This window comes from Amphiprion ocellaris, chromosome 24 (assembly GCF_022539595.1).
Source record: "Amphiprion ocellaris isolate individual 3 ecotype Okinawa chromosome 24, ASM2253959v1, whole genome shotgun sequence".
In the NCBI taxonomy this organism is placed as follows: Eukaryota; Metazoa; Chordata; class Actinopteri; family Pomacentridae; genus Amphiprion; species Amphiprion ocellaris.
In genome coordinates, this window is record NC_072789.1 from 16,747,548 (window position 1) to 16,772,056 (window position 24,509).

General features: G+C 35.3%; 1 long non-coding RNA gene and 1 other non-coding gene across 2 annotated transcripts; both read left to right on the top strand.

The window, feature by feature from the left end:
- The first annotated feature begins 16,792 nt into the window (after positions 1–16,792).
- On the top strand, positions 16,793–24,402 carry LOC118471215 (uncharacterized). The gene is made up of 4 exons (XR_008600806.1): positions 16,793–17,551; positions 18,580–21,131; positions 21,222–21,316; positions 23,129–24,402. It is a non-coding gene; the product is annotated as an uncharacterized LOC118471215 (long non-coding RNA).
- Positions 19,499–19,690, top strand: LOC111585615 (U2 spliceosomal RNA). The gene has a single exon (XR_008600887.1). It is a non-coding gene; the product is annotated as a U2 spliceosomal RNA (small nuclear RNA).
- Positions 24,403–24,509: the final 107 nt, after the last annotated feature.

Genomic DNA, 24,509 nt, shown 5'->3' on the forward strand with positions numbered 1-24,509 from the left:
GAGATCTTCTCTAAAACCACCCTGGTCACCTGCACAGCTCTCTGAAGTCCATAAGTCTCCACCATCACATCCACAGTTTTACACCTGTCTAGTGTCTGTAGTCGGCTCTTTGTGATGGCTGGGAGGCCTTGAACATTGTTGGGTTTCTGCAGGAACCACTGGAATTTAGACAGCTGATCATCATCCAGATCATCCAGGATGTTCAAGAGCACCTCTGATGTCATCGTGTCTCCCTGATAAAGTCAAAGAATATGTCAGCAGTTAATGAACATTTGTGTTGTTGGTGTGGTGGAGGTTGTTGTGTAGCAGCAGGACTGCAGTTAATCCCACAGGATCACTGACAGCAACACTGAGGGGAACCAGCAGGGGGCGCTCACTGCTGTCTGTTAAATATTACTCATAGAAGTCACTCTGCAGTCACTGGACCACAACACAAAGATGATCCCACATTATTACACTTTGACCAACAGAGGCTCCAAATAAACATGAACTCTGATCCTTCACAGAACAAGTCCAGGATCAGAGTCAGACTGGAGTCCAGGATCAGAGCCTCATATCAGGGTTTTATACTTTTATACTGAGTCGGTTCAGAGTCCAGACCAAACACTGACTGCTACTAAACAGCTCATTACTGCAGTAAATGTCTCTCATGGATCCACATACATTTCATTCTTCAACTTTTCAACAAAACACAAACTTCTGTGAGGATTCTTCTCACAACATTTCACCTGACAGTAATAAAAGCTGTTCTCTTGGATTTCTTTCTGCTCTATTTGACTATTTATCAGTGTTTTCAGTCTGTTTCTGTCCTTTTAGACAGACTCTTGTGATCAGCTGATTTCTACGCAGCAGCAGCAAACTGATGCTGATTTCCATGAGACTTGATGTCAAATGGAGGCTGAAGCATGAAAACAGCTCTGAGGTCTGGACTACCAAGCAGGATCTGAGCTCATGGAGGGAACTTCAGCTTTAACTCTGGTTTTCAGGACTTTTCAGGACGCTGGTTCACTTCTTAGCAGGTCCATCACCATGGTAACTGATGCTGAACCAGATAACAGATCAACTAAAACACCTCCTACTGACCAATCAGCTCTCTGGAAACATCTCCATCCTTCCTGAAGATGCTGCAGAGCTCAGTGTGCAGATAGTGAGACGGGAAGATCAGAGTTTTTACAGCTGCAAGTGATTTCAGAGACATTTCATAGTTCTGTATGTCTTTGTAGAGGCATAGAATCCTAAAACAGGAAGTGATGAAACACCAAAACCTTCCAGCTGATTGTTGATTGATCAGATTTACAGTCAGTCTACTGATCAGATCAATGATGGCTTTCATTGGCTCTTTGCTCCAATGACTGTGTAACATTACATGTGTGTATAATTATATTCATTTGCTTAATTTAGTTGATTATTTTGGTATTAATTTATGGTGTGTCTTATGTAACCCGTGTGGTTTCCACTCACTGTGTTGTGTCTTATGAAATAAAGTGATTCTCAGGACCAGGTCTGTTCTCTGGATCACTTTTATTTTCTGACCATGCAGGTTACGACTCTGTTAGAATAAAAAAATCACACATGAGCTGGTGGCTCTCAGCGGTGAATCTCCTCTTTCTGGCCATATAAAAATATACATGTACAAAAATATAGAAAATAACCAATGTCTAACAAAAGAAACAACTATGCAACATATTGATCAAAATAAATTAAGACAAACAAATATTAATGCAAATATAATACTTAGAAAAATAATCTCAAATAAATAAAATATTTTAACAGCAAAATAAATAAAAAGCATTCAGAAATTTCTGTTTTAACACATTACAGAACAAAACAAGGAACCTAACAGCTATTCTCTTACCTGTTTGAATAAAAAAAATCCCCCCCAAAAAATCACATGAGCTGGTGTGCTCGACAGCCACGTTCAGACTGATAAGGGAGGCTAACTGTGAGCGCTAGCCTAGCAGTTAGCTTTACACCCATCCTTGTGATATGGACGCTCAGACAGGTGATCTGTTTCCTGGAACCAGTCAGGACTCCACCTATGAGGAAGCAGCAGGCAGAGTTTCACAATAAGAGCACATTTTACAGGCTGATTCCCACTCATTTCATGTGACGGATTATTTCAACATTCAACCTTTTTCATGTCTCTCAACATCCAACACAACTTCTACAAACCCTGTGGTTCATGAAAGCAGAAACTCCCATCAGGCTGTAAATCCCTGACAGTTAACTTTCCCTAGAATGGAATCACTGGGACAGAACCAACATCAGCAGAGATCACACTAATGCACATTTCCCTCAACAGTGCAGAAAGAGACATGTCTGCTCTCAATCTCATTTAATGCTACATTTAAGAAACATCTGAACATTTCTAGCATTTGGTTTCTTCAAAGTGTATCAGGTGAACTTTATTTCAGTTTAAATCTTTTCCCCTCTGCTGGACAGATCAGATCACAGGTTGTGATTGACAGCTAATAAGAACAACTCATGTTTAGAACTGCCTGACAAACACAAATGATATTTACTGATAAAACACATTGATTTCAGCATCAGTTTGATAACTGCTGCTGGTTGGGAACACCCCAACACGTTTTAAGGTTTGGCTTTAGGGAAAGAAGATTGATTTAATGTTTATTGTGCCACAACAACGTTGTTTTTGAGTTAAAATATGATGGATGATTCAGTTTTATTTTCAATAGATATATAAAAGATAAAAACCAGCTGAAAGTGCCTTTTACTCAAATTCAGATGGAGAAAAGAAGCTGCGACACGAAGACGGTAAAAGACGGTTAAAGAGGAACTGAAATGGAGAACAGGAAGGGCCGTGACATCACTGTTGTCAGGGCAACAAAGCAGGAAACCTGTGTTTTATAGATGCTGGAACAACATGTTCTCATATTTTTAGCCTGTAGGTCTGAAATCTAAACAAAGTGTGTAATATATTTATTTTACTGAACAATAAACAATAATAACAATAAAACTACGAAACTTTAAACTTCATACATTTAAACATGATCTTGTATTGAAGAGCATTTAGGTCTGACACCATCCCATAATGCAGGAAATCTCTTTAATCTGTGTCCAAATCCAAATGAAATGAATGTGACTGATTGAATATTGTGTGTAATAAATACCAATAAATAATCAATGTTCCAGTCTGTGTTCTATCAGCTGCAGTACCAGCAGAGGAAACAGACCAGACATTAAAACACATTTATGCATTTTCTGCATCACCCACCACATACATGTAGGTTCCCATGGCAACGCCACGCATACAGTGTGTGATAGTGGATCCAGTGGTTTTAGTCACATAAAGCTCAACATGTTTACAGAAACAACTTTTTCCTCAGCTGAGAATCTGGATGGCTCAGAAACACTGGCTGGGAAACGATTTGGTTAAAGGGAGACGCTTCTTCCAGCACATTTCCATCTAAACTCTGAACACAACCTGGACCAGGTTAGCGCCACATCATCAGTTACCATGGAGATATAGCTCCACAGCATCAGTTACCATGGAGATATAGCTCCACAGCATCAGTTACCATGGAGATATAGCTCCACAGCATCAGTTACCATGGAGATATAGTCAGGTACATTTTAGACAATTTATGACTCATTCCAGATCAGGTTCAAACAATTCAAAGTATTTGTTGACAAATATCCACAAACATGGACAAATTTAAGTCATTTTGGACAAACTTTGAGATATTTTAGATGAATTTCTAGTCATTTTATTCAGATTTGTAGTCATTTTTGACCTATTTACCTCTTGTTGGATGAATCTTAAGTAAATTTGAACAGTTTGAATCATTTTTGCACAAGTTTTAAGTAATTTTGGACAAACTTTAAGAATTGTTGGACATATTTTAACTAGTTTAAACTAATTTTGAGCTATTCTGACAAATCTTGAATAATATTTAGTAATTTTGGATGAATTTCAAACTAATTCCAGATCTCATTCAGACAGTTTAAAGTCATTTTGGACACATTTTGAGTTATTTTGGAACTTTTTAACTGACTTTGATGTAGTTTTGAGTTATTTTGGACCAACTCTGGACTCATCTGACCACAGAATCTTCTAGTGGATCATTGGAACCAAAATGACCCAAAACTCAACATTTCTTCTGTATTTTTATGGAACCAATCAGTTTTCAATTTTTAATGTCTTTTTTAGGATGTGTTTAGTATTCTGGCTGTGACTGAACTAAAAGAAATTACACTTGAAGACCTCAGAGGGATTCTTAATGCAGTATTTCACAAATGCATGGGGAGTCCCAAAACTTTTTTCCACCACTGTCTGGTCCACAATATGTTCTAGTTCTATGTGTGTTGTTGAAAAATCAAATGTTCAAAGCATTTCCATCCTACAACTGTTGCACTGAAGTTCTGCTGATAAGAACAACTCATGTTTAGAACTGAGAACAAATACAAATGATATTTACTGATAAAACACATTGATTTCAGCATCAGTCTGATAACTGCTGCTGGTTGGGAACAACATGTCTGAAGATTTGGTTTTAGGGAATAAAGATTTATTTAATGTTTTTATTGTGTCACAACATTGTTTTTGAGTTAAAATACAATTAATGATTCAAACAGTTTTATGTTCTATAGATATATAAAATGTAAAAACAGTTTAAAATGTCTTTTACTCACATTCAGATGGAGAAAAGAAGCTGCAACACGAAGACGGTAAAAGCAGAACTAATATGAGGAACAGGAAGTGGCCGTGACGTCACTGTTGTCAGGGCAACGAAGCAGGAAACTGATTTCTACCCGATGCATCAGTTTGTGGGGAGTTAAAACGCAATTCTGTGAAAATGTGTGTTTAGGAACATTTTCCATTTCTTTCTAATTCTCTAAATATGAAACTTTTAGGACAAAATCCAGAAGGAAGAATAAAGAAGAATCAATCCCAGAACTGATGAGTCCATTTCAACACTAAATGTCCTGAGAAGCTGTTTTCCAGGAACTACAGTCAGAGAGGGAATCTACACTCTACATGTCACCTGAGGAATCCAAACCTTCTCTGGCTTCATCTTCTTCTTTGTCTGCTGCTGTGGACTTTAATCCACTCCTCATTTCAATGTGGAAGCTCAATAGTTTAGTGTTCTGCTCTCCTTTAGTCTCTTCTTGGATTTTATCACACTTTATGAGTTTTTCTGGGTCTTTGCTTTCAACCACTTCCTGTCGTTTTTCCACATTCATGAAAAAAGGCCTTTAGATGAGATGAATCCAATGAAACTTTGAAGAATTTCACACATTCTTTCCCATTTCATTGCTTCATTCATATATTTGACTCTCATAATTACACACAGTTTGGTAAATGTCACACTTTGAGCCTCTAGACCCAAAACATCACTTTGTAAATTCTGTTTTTAAGGATCATTTAATGTCCTTACAACTGAGAACCTGCCTCACTAATTCATGGATTCATGTGGAACATTTACAACAAGCACACTAACACTGTCAAACATTTGAGGGAGAAAAGAACCCAGTGAGTCTTTCTGTACTCAACTTTATCTGACAAGAAAACAAGCAGAAAAGATAGAAATAGAAACAACAGAGGAAATCTCTGAGAGATTTGTGTAAAAAGCTGTAAAAAGCAGCTTTATATCGTAAAGAATCCTCAAATAGGCTCATTTCCAGTCTGATGAGGTCAACACTCAGACTGTGGAGCTTTAATTTGAAGGGACTGAACAGGAAAACAGTGAGACTTTTGACTTCTTTCAAATCTGTTTGACTGGAATTATGTTTTAATGAGTCATTTTAAATACAGACACGTGAAATGAAAGAAAATACTCATTAAATCAATACTGAGTGTGTAATGTTGAATGAACTGATCCATCATCTGGTGTTTTATCTGGATAAGAATTCACAATAATATAAAATACAACTGTATTCATTAAATCCAGACATTTAAAATGGAAATAAACACATTTTAATCAATGAAACCTTTAATTCATTTAACTAAGAAAACTGTCCTTTAATGTCTTCCCTTAAAATGAGCAACATTTTTTAAAATATAGCTGCAAAGTAAAGGTTTCACACTAAAGATGAATCACTGATGAGCATTTAATGGCATTAACTCAATTATTATGAGGAAACAGAAACCCATTTCTAATATTTCTATCAAATATGTTTATGTCTATAAAATATACTGGACATGAATAAAAATGTCTGCATAGTGAAATATATGAAGTCCATCTGCATTTATACATCATATTGATGTTTAAATAACAGGAACTGCAGCCAACGTTCAGTCAAGTTAGTGGAATTACGGATAAACAACGTTTCCAGTGTTCAGCATCATGGAGATATGAGATCCCAGAATCAGCCATCAGGGTGAGACTCTGGCAGAATAACAGCTAAATGAGGAAACACACTGTGATATGATAACCTGAGATTTATAACCAAGTTATGCTAAAACCCAATGAATGTGATTAAACCAACTTCAATACTTATTTTTATAATCTTTGTTTAAAAGTAACTTAATCAAAAGAGTAACTCACTGAAGGGTGATGGATGTGGTTCTTATTTTTATAATCTTTGTTTAAAGGCAACTGAATCACAAGCGTATCTCACTGAAAGGTGATGTTTTTGATTATTATCTGAAACTGATGTTTTATAAAAATGAAATGCTTTTAAGGATTTTGATGTTTTAAGGGATTTAATTTCCATAAGAAACTGGGGTATAAGAAGTCAAGAGCTAAAGTGAACTAGGGTTAAATGTTCACTGTAAATGTTATTTAACTGGAAATAGACTTTGGGGATTTTTGTAAGTCTGTGCACATTGTTCAAAAGATTGCACAATGGGATGTCAGTGATAGATGCTGACATCAGCTTCTCCATTTCCTGATCAGAGACCTGCTCTGAGTTGCAGTTAGGAGAGATTGGATGGACTGCTTAGACCGTCCAAAACACATAGTTTTAGTTCCTCAAAAACACAGAGACGTCTTATGATCGATGAGGTGGAGGAGGAGGGAGAACATGAGGTCATTGCTCATGTTAATTAAGAATGATGTCACTGCATATATAAAACCTGAAGAGAGTTCAGTATGGAGTAAAATACACCTGATAAAGAAGCAAGGTGGGAGTTGTTGCATGGTAGAAACATGGAACAAGTGTCCGACAGCGCCACCTAGGGGAATTTCACCCCCAGGAATTCTATTAGAGGGAACCATCGTTCTAACACCAACAAAAAGGTAAGAACACAGGTAAGTGTAACACACCGAGTTTCATTGTTGTTTATAGAAAAGAACAGGGATTCTAAAATGTTCAATGTTGTATTTATGTTTACAAATTATGTGTTATTTTATTTTCTATGGTGTAAGTTTATCTTGGTATGTGTTGTTAAACATGTTATGTATATAAATATTTATATTGCACTTCATTTGGGAAGACTGGTGTAGTTTTGTGAAGTGGCCAGCAGGGGGATCGAGCGGTCTGGGTGAAGAGTGGAGGAGAGAGAAAAAAGAAGAAGAAGGAAGCGGAGAGCGGACGTGGGAGACAGCAGAACAAAAAGTTAGAGAGAAATGCAAAGCCGACAGTGGTAAGCTTTGTGGTAACAGTTACATGGTGGAGAAGACCTTTGTCCGACTGTCCACCCGACGTCGGCTCGTCAGTTTTCCCGTCCGTGTGGTTTAAACTGTGTCGTCGAAGTGACGCACGGAACGCCGTGGCTAGCTGGTAGCCTTACTAGCACAGCAAGGACATCCTGGCTACACGTGTGAGCCGCCTTTTGGTTTTTTCTCTTGAGCGACGAGAGGAGTCAAGCGCAGGAGGACGGACATTGGTGAGGAGCTTTTTACCTGCTGTTGTCTGCTGAGAAGAGCGAAGGACCGGAGTCGTTCGGGACTGGTTGTGAGGAGTCGAGGACCGGAGTCTACCCCTGGAATCAGGCCTGAACTGTGTTTTTATTTAGTTTGCCGGCTTTAGTTTAATTTGATGCTGATAAAGGGCCCCTATGTGTATGTTAATGTGATGTATTGGTTGATTTACATTTTATTTTATTAAATGTCCACCAAAATCAGTTCTAGATAAACGTTTACTATTTTACTTATTTGAGTATTGTGTCTTTACTTTTAGTTTAGAAAGGGGATATAAAACAACATCTTGGTGATCAAGGACCCAGGGCCTTGCTCTTGTATGGTAAAAAAGGAGCAAGTGCTACATAAGAACACCTGAGACTGACGTGATTCCAAAGTAAAGTTTACAAAATAGAATTTATTAAACAGTTAAAATGTACAATCTTTCAATTAAAATCTCTTAGTGGTGATGCCAATCAATAGTCCATTAGTCAGTGGCACAATATTGCACAATCCTCCAGGGTCCCTTTAAGGCTTAGTTCAGTTTACTAGCAGAATATAGACACTAGACACAGAGCCGAGGGTTTACCAGGCAGAGATGACTAACTGAAGGGGGAGGACAAGAATCCTGATGCTACACACCACACATGAAGAAAACAAAACACCCAAGTGCTCTACTGTACAGGAAGTGAAGGGACCACCACCACAGGGGATCAGTCAGCCACTAGCCACACTGGCCCAACAGCTCCTGTCCAGAGAGAAGAGGCAAACTGTTAGTCACAGCAAAGGGGCAATAATATATAGATATCAAAAGAACTGCCCCGACACCACAGTATGCTGGACTCTGGAGGTCATCACCAAGGTTGATTGTACTTTCATATGTCACTTACACACTCCATCAACACAATAAACCAGAAAAAAAGAGACAAAGTCTGCAAAACCCCCCAAATAACTGGATAATTAAACACAAGATCACTAGAAGATAATAATGAATGAAAATAAACGATCCCAAGATCTGTAAACAATATCTAATAATAATAATAATAAACTAGCTATTAATAGGTCAGCTGATGAGGATGAATCTGGTGCAGCTTTAAATCCTACACTGCATTTAATTCCCTTTACAGAGACAGAACCACATATGGTGCAGCAAACACTCAAATCTCATCCAGAAGAATTTACTCCAGGTGTTCCAGACAGCAGGCACGCGCACACACAAAGATTGATTTAAAAACAACAACACAATAACAGTAGAACAACTAGAGACGAGCAGAGATGTTGCCGTGGTGAACCACAGACAGAACAGCAGCAGCAGCGACCCGCTTCAGAGATGGAATCACCCGGAAATGACGACACAGCTTCTCAGGCAACAGGTGAGGCAGCCGCAGAAGAACGCAGCTTGATAACTGCCAGCAGCAATCAGAAACCAGTCATATTTCATGTGCAGCCCACAAAAGCGCATAAAAACGCCAGACAGCAGCGAGCCAGCCTCCCTCAGGAATCCAACGCAGCGCGTGGATTATTACACGCGGCTCCGAGGCCACGCGCGCCCGAATCCCAACCTTCAGCAGGATACAGAGCGACTCTGCTAGAAAGCGCAGCAGACACGCCACTAATATCACCCAGAGATGCAGCGACCGTGTCGGAACAAACCTGGCAGAAGTGAACGGAGGAAGCTGGACAGCCAGCATCTCAAGACAGCCACGTGGATCCACACATCCACGCCAACCCACGCTGCCGATGCGACACTCAGGTTCCAGGAAGAGGGAAGAGGAGGCACCTGTGAGACCCGCAGCCCTCTCCCAGATATACTTTGGCACGGCAAGGTGCAATAGAATAATTGCTCCCAGCTGAACGGCATCCAATGGGCAGCAGGGAGCAACTGAGAGCGACCCCACTATTCACCTGATCCAATGCACACAAACAGCATGAGTGGAGACGGACTGGGCGTCCTACCACAAGAGGAAAGCTGCCGTTAACAGACGGGACTGCTAGATTCATTGAAGCACTCAAAAGGCTACTCAGTTCAATGAATTATCAGAGGAAGCAGGATAGACGTCTGGATGAAGGCAGTGAGCAGCTAGAGGTGAATTTCCTCCCAGACAGCTTCATTTTTCCTCAGATCCCACCTGGGTTAGACTCCTCTGATCTGCAGGAACCTGACCCGTTAGATGGAGAGCTGCTCCAGTGATTCTCTGACCATTAATTAGAATTAATTTAGGAGGTAACTGTCACAGGATGAGACACACGACAGACCACTCAAAATAACCCACATCTGAACTTTTCCCTCTGATATCGATGCATTTGTTCCTCATCACTGCTCAGAAAGACGTTTTAAAAGATGCGTCTCACTCACTGAACAAATCTACCACAATCCTGACTGGCTTTGACTAAAAGAAGAACACAGAACAGAGAAACAAAGACCAGTTCTACTGGATGTTTTAAAGAACAGAAAGAACATTTCATCACTTCTTTTACTGCATGTGGCTCTGGAGACACTGGTGAAGATACAACCACGAATATGTATAAAATGACCAAAATATGAGATAAAACTACCACAAATATGCATAAAATGACCAAAATATGAGATAAAACTACCACAAATATGTATAAAATGACCAAAATATGAGCTAAAACTACCACAAATATGTATAAAATGACCAAAATATGAGATAAAACTACCACAAATATGTATAAAATGACCAAAATATTCAATAAAACTACCACAAATATGTATAAATTGACCAAAATATTCAATAAAACTACCACAAATATGTATAAAATGAGTAAAATATGAGATAAAACTGTCACAACTATGTATAAAATGAGCAAAATATGAGATAAAACTGTCACAACTATGTATAAAATGACTAAAATATGAGATAAAACTACCCCATAATGAGGACATCCAGTCTGATGAGGGTCAGATCATTGACTGGTTGACAATGTATCAGTTTTATTATTGATTATTGATCAGTTGCAGGGACAGAGATTTGTGTCTGAGTCTCTGCTGCCATCTAGTGGTCGATCAACATCATGACTTTTCCCAGATTGAATCCACAGAGTCCTGACTTGTTAGTTGGATGAGAGAGACTTCCAGCTAGATGGATCTCTGAGCAGCAACACTTTCCTGAAATCTTCAAACGATCCCTCATAGTTTGTTTCATCTGAAGTTTAGTCTCCAAAACATGAAGTCTAGGACTTTTAAAAGAAAGGAGAGTAATTTTCTCTTCCTTTGTGGATGTATGGATCATGACTACTCTGCAACAACGTCAATGAACCAGCCGTCAACATGAACAGCAAAACATGGTGGACAGCGTTCATCACATCAGGAAGAAAGAGCAAAATCACAGCAGGAAGCTCATGGTTCAGTTTGGGAAGCGTGATGCACAAATGAAATGTGGATGCTGTCAAAAGGCTGTGAGATGTGGAAAAAAGATGAAGAAGATTGAAGAAAAGAAGACAGAGCAACGCTGGAGCTGATGTGGACGAAGATAAAAGAAGCCAGAGATCAGGGGAAGAGAGCAAACTTTCATAGAAGGAGTCCACATATTCCCATAGAAAATGAAAAGACATGGAAATATGTGTTCTGGTTACTGAATAGAGCCAAATGAGACTCAGAGTTTATTTCCACTTACATTTTTGACATCTTTGTGTCTGAGATTTGCCACTCCTGTCTCATTTTGCATTTCATTATTGTTGTTTTGTTTTACAAGTTTGTGCTTTTCTGGTGCTCATTTTACAAGTCTTTATGGACACTTTGTGTTCCAATTTGTTATTTTTGGCTAATTTTTGTCTTCAAGGCAGTTTTTTGTAAAATTTTGGACATTTGGTGTCTCCTTTTGGTCATTTTCTAGATTAGATTAGATTCAACTTTGCTGTCATTGCACAGAGAACAAGTACTAAGACAGTAAATGCATTTTTTAAAAGTCCATTGTGATGTCAGTGAGAAGAACTCCTAACAACTGTTACCACATTCCATATTCTGAAGAAAAACATTGAAAGACTTGAGAAAGTCAGTTGAACACACAAACCTTGGAGATATTGGAGAGTTGTGGTCAAGATTTCAAGTGTGAAACTTGTGAAGACATTATGAAGAAAGACTGTGAGAGAAAAATGAAGCCTCCTCAGCCAGATAGGAAACATTCAGGTAAGACAGAAGTCCAGACAACGAGCTGCAACTCAGCCCCAAATATCAGCAAACTACACACTGACATGTTACATTGAAGTTTTCACAACACTGACAACCAACATTTGCTCATTTTGTGTCTCATTGTGGCTCATTTTGATCATTTTGTCTCTAAACTTGCTCCGTTTTTGTCTTTAGGATTGTTTTTACTTGTCATTTTTCTGCCTTTAAAACGTTTTTTGTTCCATTTTGTGTCTCATTTAGATCATTTTGTGTCTCATTTAGATCATTTTGTGTGTCATTTTGCATCCGTTTAAGGTTTTTCTGTTCCATTTAGTGTCTTATTTTGTGCATTTCAGTATGTTTTTAGAGAAAGAAAGTTGTATAAATCAGAGTTTAAATGATATATGAACAAACCTCTCTGTAAAAACCTTCACAATGTTGAATAGAAAAACTCTGGACAGTTTCATGAATGTAAAAGACGATTTCTGGATCATTTTATGTCTCATTTGTGTCATTATGTGTTCAGTTTTGGTCAGTTTACATCTTTCAGTCTGTTTTTAAACATTTTGCATCTTTTCATGTTATTTTTTGTTCCATTTTGGTGGTTTTGTGCATTAATTTTGACCATTTTGCGCTTCATTTTGTACATTTTGTGTGTTTTTAAGTTTGTTTTTGTTTAAAAATGTTCATGTTTTAGTCCTTTTGGTCATTTCACATGTCTGGTCATTCTGTGACTCACGTTGATCATTTCTCTTTCAGTTTTCATTTCTTTTGTTCTGTGTTGCTCATTTTATCTCATTTTAGTCATTTTGCATCACTTTGAGGTAGTTTTTGTTCAATTTTGCTTATTTTCCATCTTATTTGGATCATTTTGTGCATTTCAGTATGTTTTTAGGAAGACAAAGTTGTATAAATCAGAGTGTAAATGATATTTGAACAAACCTCTGTAAAACCTTTAGAATGTTGAGTAGAATAAATTTGGACAGTGGTGAATGTAAGTGAAGGTTTCTACATCAGTTTGATCATTTCAAGGCTAATTTTGGCCTTTTTTTTTCTAATTGAGGTCATTTTTCATCTCTTTATGTTGTTTTTTGTACCATCTTGGTTATTGTGTCGTTTATTTTGGATGTTGTTTGTTTTTAAGGTTGTTTTTGTTTAAAATTGTTCAGTTTGTGGCTCATTTTGTCTCTAATTTTGATCAGTTTATGTCTTTAGGGTTGTTCTTACTAGAAATTTTGATAATTTTGTGCATTTCAGCATGTTTTTAAGAAAAACTGTTTAAATCAGACTGTAAATGATATTGAATAGTATTAAAAAGAATAAATATGGACAGCTTGGTGAATTTAAGTGAAGATTTCTGGATCAGTTTGGTCATTTTGAGACTCATTTTGCTCATTTTGTGTCATTATGTGTTTAATTTTGGTCAGTGTGGTCTGTTTTTAAACATTTTGCATCTTTTCATGTTGTTTTTTGTACCATTTTGGTCATTTTCTTGTCTTAATTTTAGTTATTTTGCATCTCTTGGTGTTATTTTGGTAAAGTTTTGGTCATTTTGTGTCTAATTCAGGTGACGTTGCATCTCTTTATGTTGTTTTTTGTACCATTTTGGTCATTTTTTTGTCTTAATTTTAGTCATTTTGCATCAGTTTAAGGTTGCTTTTTTCATTTAGTCTCATTTTCATCATTCATCTTTCTCTGCTTCTTTCTCTGCAGATTGCCAGGATTTCTTAAAGAAGTGCCTCACGATGGTCCCTGAACGTCGACCCAAACTGATGGAGCTTCTGCATCATCCATGGCTGAGATAGAAACACCACTCAGACACAACACAAACATCACATGACACATAAAGCCTTAATTATCCTTCATATTTTTAAAAAAAGTAGAAAACGTGTCCTCATCTCGTCAAGGAGAGATGACAAAATCTCAATCAAACCACCGCGTACTGGCAGCTGTAGAGAATACAAGAGTCTCACAGACTTCAGAAAATGAGTAAAACATGCAGACTTGTTTGTACTCGATGGGAATCAAAATAAATAAAATAAATTAAAATGAACAATACAATAAAAAATAACTAGAAATTACTAATACAATAAAAATAACTAAAATACATCATAATTAACAGTACAATAAAAATGATAAAAATAAATACACATTGACAATGCAATAAAAATGCTAAAAATAAATAAAAATTGACAGTACAATCAAAATGATTAAAATAAACATTGACAATGCAATAAAAATGATTGAAATAAATAAAAATTACCAGTACAGTAAAAATAAATGAAGTAATTATCAATTAAAATTGCAATAGAAATAAATTAAATAAATAAAACTTCATACAATAAAATTAATGAAATAGAAAAAATTAGCAATACAATAAAAATGAATGAAATAATGAAAACTAATAATACAATAAAAATTAATAAAATAAATAAAAATTAACAATACAATAAAAATGATTAAAATAAGTAAAAATTTACAATACAATAAAATTAATAAATACAAATTACAATACAATAAAAATTAGTACAATAAAAAACTGACAATACAATAAAAATGACTGAAATGAATAAAAATTACCAAAACAATGAAATTAAATAAATTAATTAGAAGTTAATAATGCAATGAAAATAAACAAAAATACATAAAACCTACTACAATAAAAACGAATATTATAAAAATTATCCACACAATAAAATAAATAAAATCATTAGAAATTAACAATACAATAAAAATGATTAAAATAAGTAAAAATTGGCAATACAATAAAAAATAATGAAAATGAACAACGTAATAAAATTATTAAATAAAAATTATAATACAATAAAAATTAGTACAATAAAAAACTGACAATACAATAAAAATGACAGAAATAAATAAAAATGACCAAAACAATGAAATTCAATAAATTAATTAGAAGTTAATAATGCAATAAAAATAAACAAAAATACATAAAAACTACTACAATAAAAACGAATAAGATTATAAAATTATAATTAATTATAATTCATTTAATTACAATAAAAATGAATAAAAAAATAAAACCTAGGACAATAAAATGAATAAAATAGGGAAAAAATAACAATACAATAAAATTAATGAAATAATGAAAATTAACAATACAATAAAAATGAATAAAATCAATAACAATTAAAAATACAATAAAAATTATTAAAATGAAAAAAATTGACAACACAATAAAAATGAAAAAAAAATCTAAATTACCAAAACAATAAAAAGAAATGTAATTAGAAATTAATCATACAATTAAAATAACTGAAATAAATAAAACTTAATAAAATAAAAATGAATAAATTTTAAAAAATGTATCGATACCACACAAATAAATAAAATAATTAGAAATTAACAATATGATAAAATGAATGAAATAATGAAAATTAACAATGCAATAAAAATGACTCAATAAAAATTAGCAATACAATATAATTAAATTTAAAAAAAATTAACAATATAATGAAAATAAATGAAATAATGAAAATTAACAATACAATAAAAATGAATGAAATAATAAAAATTAACGACACAGTAAAAATGAATAAAATAAATAAAAATTAACAATACGATAAAAATGATTATAACCTATGAAAATTGACAATACAATAAAAATGACTAAAATAAATCAAATTACCAAAACAATAAAAAATGAATGTAATAATTAGAAATTAATAATACAATAAAAAATAAAACATAATAAAATAAAAATGAATAAAATAAAAATTTATAATTACAATACAAATAAATAAAAGAATTAGAAATTAACAATAAAAATGAAAAAAATAAAAGTGATTACAATAGAAATGAATCAAATAGAAAAAATTGACAATACAATAAAAAAGACTAAATAAAATAAAAAATAAAATTAACAATATAATAAAAATAAATGAAACAATTAGAGATTAATAATACAATAAAATAAAACCTAGTCAAATAAAAATGAATAAAACAAAAAATTATCAATACAATTAAAATAAAATAACAAAGAACTAACAATACAATAAAAATGAATAAAATAAATGAAACTTGAAATGAAATAGAAAAAAATACAATGAAAATTAAAAATCAATATTAAAATCAATAAAAATTGACAATACAATAAATGAGTTTAAAATAAATAAAATTACCAATACAATAAAATTAAATAAAAAAAATAAAATTAACAATATAATAAAATAAATGAAATAATGAGAATTTAATAATAGAATACAATAAAATTTATCAAATAATGAAAATGAACATTACAATAAAAATTAATAAAATGAATAAAAAGTAATTAATAATGAAAATTAACAATACAATGAAAATGAATAAAATAAATACAAATTAACAAGAAAATAAAGATTGTTAAAATCAATAAAAATTGACAATACAATAAAAAGGACTGAAATAAATCAAATTAGCAATACAAGAAAAATTAATGAAATAATGGAAAATACCAAAACAATAAAAATGAATAAAATAAATAAAAATAAACAATATAATTAAAATTATTAAAATAAATAGAAATTGACAATACAATAAAAATTAATAATGAAAATTAACAATAAAATAAAAATAAATAAAATAAAAATTACCAATACAATAAAATTAAATTAAAAAAATTAATAATACAATAAAAATAAATAAAGCTTATTACAATAAAAATAAAAATTATTGAAGTAATGAAAATTAACACTACAATAAAAATTGTTTAAATCAATAAAAATTGAAAATATAATAAAAACGACTAAAATAAATGAAATAAATAAAATCAATAAGAATTAACAATCCAATAGAAATGATTAAAATAAAAAAAAATTATCAATACAATAAAAGCTTTTAAAATCAACACAAATTGACAATACAATAAACATGACTAAAATAATGAAAATTACCAATACAATAAAAATGAATAAAGTCAATAAAATTTTACAATACAATAAAAATCATTAAAATAAATAAAAACTGACAATAAAAATTCATGAAATAAATAAAATTATCAGTACAATAAAAATAAACAAAATCAATAAAAAATGAAATAATGAAAATTAACAATACAATAAAAATAAATACATTAAAATTGATAATACAATAAAAATTAACTCAATGTTTTTCCTCAACAACATCTCCATGACTTAAACACATTGTGGCCAGAACGTTCCACTTTTGTTAATATATCATATTGGATGAACATTTTATAAAAATCACCAGAGGCCTCACTCACAATTGGAAAACACTCTTTAAATGTTGTTTTGAGAACGTTCCTACTTTGTAATCATAGAACATAATCTGTGTTCCTGACTACATCTTCTGAATGTTGATGCTAAAAGAATCATATTAACTTTACAGGAACATTACTTCAAATGAAAATATTTGTAAAACGTAGTTTAAACATCAGACTAAAACATGATTAGAACCTGCAGCTAATGTTAGCCAGAGTGGTGGGAACGTTCTCCTGTGGAGCTTCAGAACTTCACCCTCCACTATGTTTCATGTTTCAGAATGGGAAGCGCCTTTATAGAAGTGGCAGGAAGTGGATTCAGGCTGATCCTGGTTCTGGAGAGACCGGTTCCCTCCGGAGGGCAGCGGAGGTTTGCTGGAGGAGGCGGAGGCCAAGGTAGGCTGTTGGGAGAATCCTGTTTCTGAGGTTTTAGTTTACCTCACAGTAGAACATTCTGAACTGTTTATCACAAGTTTACAAAACCTCACGTCCTCACGAATGTTAGAAGTATACATGGTACCATCATCTTCCTAAGTCTGAGCCACTCATGCAGGCTTTGGAAAATGAAGGAACTTACGTTAAGCAGACTCACTTGTATAAAGTAAAGTTTTAAAATACACGTCGACCTGTCATCGACCCAAGTCTGCACAGAGTCTGGTGACTTCAAAATGACTACATTTAGGGACTCGCATCTCTCCAAGGCTGCATTAACTCTCACAGACTTGAGGAGATCACGAAGTTTCAGTTGGACCCTCATGTATTCGCCGATACAGAAAGAACAAGTCTTCTTCCCAAGTCTGTTCAAAGTCTTGTACACTTTGGCAGGTGATGAAATTTATGAATTCTTAAGTACTCACCGATGTTGAAGGTATCCGTCGTACTGTCATCTTACCAAGTCTGCACAAACTCTGGTAGACTTTGGAAAATGCCGAACGTTACATTACATGGACTCATTTGTACTCGTAGACACAGGAAGTGTACATCCTATCGTCCTCTCCCAAAGTCTGTACAAACTCTTAAAATCTTTGGAAGAGGACGGTACGACTTCAGTTGTCTGCATCACTGAGTACGAGGAAATCCATGTAACGTAACTTTCGGCATTTTTTAACGTGCTAAAATTTCCCTTCATTTAAATTTACTTCACACTGACTCATACTTGCTTTCTCAAAAAAATACAAGATGTATTTCCATCTTCTGAAGTCTGCACAGACTCTGGTAGACTTGAGAAGTTGACGAAACATTCCAAACCTAACATACGCGCCGACGTTGAACGTATGTGTCGTACCATCATCTTCCCAAACTCTTGTGGACTTCTTGAAAGTCTGTCAGAGCAACTGTCATCATTTTCCACTTAATGCTGCTCTGATGCTGTTTTCTGTCAAACCACAAGAACTCATGTTGTTTTTCTTCCTTCTCTCCTGCAGCCTCCATCCAGCCGTCCGTGGAAAGGGGATCTCTCTTTGAATTGCCTTTCCCGAGGTTTCTTCCCATCTTCCATGGGGAGTTTTTTCTCGTCTTCATAGAGAGCTTGGGTTGGATCAAGACCTCCTCAAAAATAAAACTTCATTATAATAAATAACACATCATGATAGATTATTTCCAGATTACATTTAGAGTTACATCCTGGTTAATAAGTTGTTTACACAAAACCAAGTTGAACTGCACATTTTAGAGGACATTGCACATTTATTATATAATGTATTAAAGAGCTACTTTACAGATTCAGATTAATAATTCAAAATATGACCAAAAAATAAGCTCTGGTGTATGATTAGATGCTTTTTTTTCCCCTAGTGGAAATTCACAAGATGTAAAATAAATATAAATTGAAGCCAGCCTCGGTTTTACCAGCTGCAAAATTAAAGTTATCTACATGCTAATGCATTTAAAAGGTGTAACCCTGTTATATAAAATACACTTTTACAAGTTAATTAAATTAGTTAAATGCATGGTTGCAAGATTACAAGCCCAAGGTACTGATTTAGCTAAACCTTTTAAGTTGCAAACATTTATTTATGTTTATATTGTTTTGACATAATAACGTTTCACCAACTTAATATTGTGAATAATTTAAAATTGGATTTTTTGCTGGAGTTGATTTAAAACTAAATTCAAATTGAAGTAACTTCCATCTTCAGTCTGTTCAGACTTCCGTGGACAGTGACTCCAACGAGTTTAGCCTATTTTTGTCAGGCTTTGCCGTCTGGCAGAGCCGTATCTATTGGTTGAAAGCAGAGGATCTGTACTTGACGGGGGTTTGGGTGGTGCTCAGTGGAGCTTGTGGGCGGAGTCAGTGAGGACTTCACCAGGGGGTTGGGCCCGGGCAGCAAAAGGTCAGGGGTCATCGCTTCTCGGCCTTTTGGCTAAGATCAAGTGTAGTATCTGTTCTTATCAGTTTAATATCTGATACGTCCTCCAATGTGAGGACTATATATTAAATGGATTTTTAGCACTGGGAGCTGAAAGAGGGGTTTGCTCCTTTCACTCCACGCATCGACCTGGTACTGCAGTGCTGCCAGGAACGGTGCATCCTTCTCTGGCCTTGTAGAATGGAAATAAAACAAGCTAATAACAACGCTCTGGCAGATTGGGCAGTGACCACCAAAGCTGTCAAACAAAGCCAGCAGCACCAGCTGCTTCTGTGGCGTCGTCATGCTTACGCAACTCAGTTTGAAGAGAGAGTGGTTTTCCTCTTGGCAGTGGACGGCAAAGGTCTTCAGTCACACTATCCAAGTCAGATCTTTCTGCACGGGTTTCAGCGAGTTGGAGAAAGAACAGAAGGGTCGAACGGTGAGCTTTCAGTCATACTATGGTCTCACAATGGGTGGAAGTGCAAAAGTAGCTGGTTGGTGGCTCGTGGCCGTTCCACCATCAGCACTGAGAACACACACAGCCACACAATTCTGGAAACACAATGGTGAGACCGGTGAAAGTGAAAAATGGCTCCTCAAATGCAGCACAGTACAGGACAAGGCAGCCTGGTGTCACGTTGCGCACAACAAAGCAAGCATCATTCTTGCAAATTCCTTGTCCGTACCCTAGCAGTGGTTGTTCCTTGAGGACAGCGTTGCTCACGGCAGTTATCCTGTGTGAAAGCTACATTTGAAACGTTCTTTCTTGACTCAGTTGAGTTCAGTGAAGTGGCCAGAAAATGTGGCCAGACGTCCTGCGGACCTGTGGGTGGCCCGCTGTTGAGTATCACTGGGCTCCCACAGTGTCAGGCTGATTGGATGAAGCTTCAGTGTGTTGTATTGTATGTCTTTAAGGATGTTTTTATTTGAGTCATTTTGTGGTTTATTTTATTTTCCATCTATTTATGTTGTTTATTGTTTTATTTAGTTAATTTTGTTTCACTTATTGGCTATTTCTGTCTCATTTAACATCTCTGTATTTCATTTTGGCCAATTCATGTTTCATTCTGCTAATTTACCTCTTGATTTTTTTGTCCCATTTTAATAATTTTGTGGCTCATATTTGGCCATTTCGCACCTCTTAATTACCTTTTTTGTTCTACTTTGTGACTTTTGTTGTATATTTTGTTTATTTTATATCCTATTTTGATCATTTTGTGTTTAATTTTGGCCATGTTGTTTCTCAGTTTGATCCTTTTCTATCTTTCCATGTTGTTTTTAGTTCCATTTTGGTCATTTTGCATGTGTTTATGGATTCTAATTTTCCATGTTGGACATTTTACCCACTTCAGTCATTTTATATGGTTTTATGTGATTGTTCTTGTCCCATATGGGTGATTTTGTGCCTCCCTGTGTCTCCACACTTGTGGAAACAAATCTCACAAACAAATCAAGCCCTTGTCCTGTAACTTTGTCCTGTGCAGAGACCATCAGCGACCCTTTAGAGGGCTGCAGTCAGTGAGGAGAGAAGAGGAAAGCTGCTGACGCTGCTGAAGCTCCAACTAAAAAGAGGAGTCTTCAACCGGTGGAGGACAGAGTAGAGCTGTCAGAAGAGGAACAAAGAGGTCAGCAGGAAGAGATGTGGTGGAAAAATGAAGATTTGTGTCATTTATATCCCTCACAGTTGTAGAAAAACTAAATCTGTGTCTGTTCAGCCCAATTCGACAGCAAATACGAGCAGCAGCATCAGCTCAGAGAAGGAGGTTGTGGGTCCGTGTTCGCCGGCCGCCGCAAATCAGACAGTTTGCTGGTAAGATATGAAGAAGCACTTGGAATGTGGTTGTGTACAGCTTTTTACAAAACATGAGAGGGTTGGTTCCTGTTTGAAGCTGAGATGTTTCATGTCAGAAAATACTAAGCAAAAGCTAGTAATTTCCTGGAACTGGGTTTTTCTTGGTTATGAAAATAAGAATTAAGAAGAAAAAAAATCAAGCTTACATGAGAGCCTCTCGCTGAACTCCTAGATATAGACTCTACTAGCTTTCAATCAGAGGCTGATCTTATAGGATAAAGTTCATTTACTGGTTGTTTAACGTAAGTTTTGGCTCCGTATATTTTTAATACTGTGCATATCGGTGGAGAAATATTTTTTAGAAACAAATAATCTGATGCTATAGACAGGGTGGATCCAGATTAATTTTAGTTGGGGGGGGGCACAACAGATATTTTGGGAGGGTCACTGAAAAGTTGTAAGAAAAAATTAAAGCTGCTACCGACCTCTCGCTTTTACAAAGTATTTTTCATGTTTTTATTTGCGCTTTAACCCAGTAGCACTGGTTATTTATTTTATCACGCTAGCTGTTTATTTTATCGCACTGGTTGTTTATTTCATTGCACTGGCTGTTTATTTTATCGCACTGGTTGTTTACTTCGTCGCACTGGCTGTTTACTTTATTGTACTGGCTGTTTATTTTGTCGCACTGGTCGTTTATTTCGTTGCACTAGCTGTTTATGTTATCGTACTGGTTGTTTATTTTGTTACACTGGCTGTTTATTTTATCGCACTGGTTGTTTATTTCGTCGCACTGGCTGTTTATTTCGTCGCACTGGTTGTTTATTTTGTCGCACTGGCTGTTTATTTCGTCGCACTGGTTGTTTATTTTGTCGCGCTGGCTGTTTATTTTATCACACTGGCTGTTTATTTCGTCGCACTGGCTGTTTATTTCATCACACTGGCTGTTTATTTTATCACACTGGCTGTTTATTTTGTCACACTAGTTGTTTATTTTTTCAAAAAGTTGTATTTTTATGCACTGGTTGTTTTTTGCATACTAGTTGTTTATTTCGTCGCTTTATATTTTGTTTATAAAATATTAATATTATTTGCTATTCATGGGTTAAAATGGGATCTGTGACGAGGCAGATCAGTTGTTTATTATTATTTATATTTCACTGACATTCCTGCCATGTAGAAAAATAAAAACATCTTTGCATGGATTCAGCTAAAGCAACTGCAGACACTTAGAGGTGTAAAGTGAAATAAATCCTGTTTTCACAGACTGACTGTTTTTATTCACTTTACTGGTGACATCAGTAGATGCTTGCAGTAAAACCACCACTGCAAATATTTCTGCATTTAAGCATGAGAAGTGAAAACTTCATCCTGAGCTCCACTCAAAGATTTCACTGTGCAGCAGCTCAGTAGTTTGTTTAAGAAAAGCACTTAGGTTCAATCTTTGAAATCCAAAACCCACCAGCTGTTGTCTTTAAAAAATGACACCATTTACCAAAGTCACAACCTGTAAAAACAGAAGGAATTGTTGGATTTTCAGCCTTCTTATGGGACTTGAACTTGTCATCTGTGATGTTCAGTTCGATCAGGAGAATTATCCAAATCTAAACTGAACATCGTGATATTTCATCTAAATCAATTTATTCTTCCTTTTTAAAAGAACCAACATAAATGAACCATATTGAACCAAATAGTTTTTATCTTTTTTCTAATTCTAATGATTTTGTGATTGTTCTGTTTCCTTTTGCTGATCTTGTGAAGAACTTTGTCACTTGTATTTTGAAAACTGCCCCATAAATGAAGAGAATTATTCTTGTATTGTTCTGGGAGTTGGTGATGCTGGGATACTGAAGGAGACTGATGTGGACGTCAGGAGGCTGAGCTCTGATTCCATTAAAAGGATCAACTACAGAAGAACCCCGCAGAGTTTAGTTCCAAACAAATGATCTCCAGTCCAAGTTGAAGACATAAAGTGTGATCTGGAGGGAAGTTGTCAGTGTGAATGTGTCAGTTCTCTAGTTAACTCACCTGGTTACGTCTCCATCCTGATGCTGCTCTGCTGGACAGGAGCTTCTGGACCAGCCGGGTGGACCTTCCTTCACTGATCTTCCCAGTGGGAGTGATTCTCAGTTTGCCTTTGTTGACTGCAAACTCCCTAAAATGGACACTTGAGAGGAGATTGTGGACAAATCTATACAACAGCTTGTTTAGTTTGTCCTGTTCTTAAATCAGTAGAAAACTGTTGAGTGTTGCTCTAACTCCATGTGTATAAAAGCTCCTCCTACTGACCAATCAGTTCTCTTGAAAACTGTCATCAGCATTAGAAGATCCAGTGGAGCTCAGAGCACCGATAGAGGAAGCGAAAGATCAGAGTTTTTAGAGCTGCAAGCAAAGTCATTTCATTGTTCTACCTCCTTTGTATTACAATATGATTTATGATTCTAGATTGTTCCTGTGAGAAATATTTGAAGTTGTATCCACTGACCTGTAGTGTTCCATACCACATGAGAGTCAGCTTACTTATCACTTTGAATCATAGTTTGATGTCTTGCAGCCAGAAGAATACAGCTGAGAACATGTTCATTAAACACAACATCCAGTTGGAATTAGAGTCTGATCTACTTGTGAGCTGATAATTTGGTAGTAATATTGTTAATCCTGTTAACTTTCACACAGTCTGCAGTTTTTGCAGCTTTCCCTCCTTCAGCTGCTGCAGCTGTGTTACTGTCAGTCTGTGTTTGGAGTTTATAATCTTTGTGTTTCTCTAATATCATCGTTTGCTCTTCATTTGTAAAACGGGACACTTTGGCTCCAGTATTGTAAAGGTCCTGATGATACTGGGACTAAATATGTCGTCTACATGGATCATCTGCTTTTAAAATGACGCAGCAGCAAACATCACAAGAAAAAGTCACTCAGAGAGAATCTTGAACTAATTGAATTTAAAACCAGCAGCAGCATCTGTTGAAGCCTCAGATTAAAACTTGAAGCTTTTACAGTCTGGAATCATTATTTGATGTCAACTCCAACATGAAGGAGTGCAGAGACAACACAGAATAAACCTACTTTAGTTTGTATTTGGTTGAATAAAGCACCAGAAATGACTCAGCTGTTGTGTCTCTGTGATTATTGTCACATTTGATGCTTTCAAACTATCTGCCAGTTGGTTCATTCACTGATTGACTGGAGCTCATTGGGAGTCCAAAGGCAA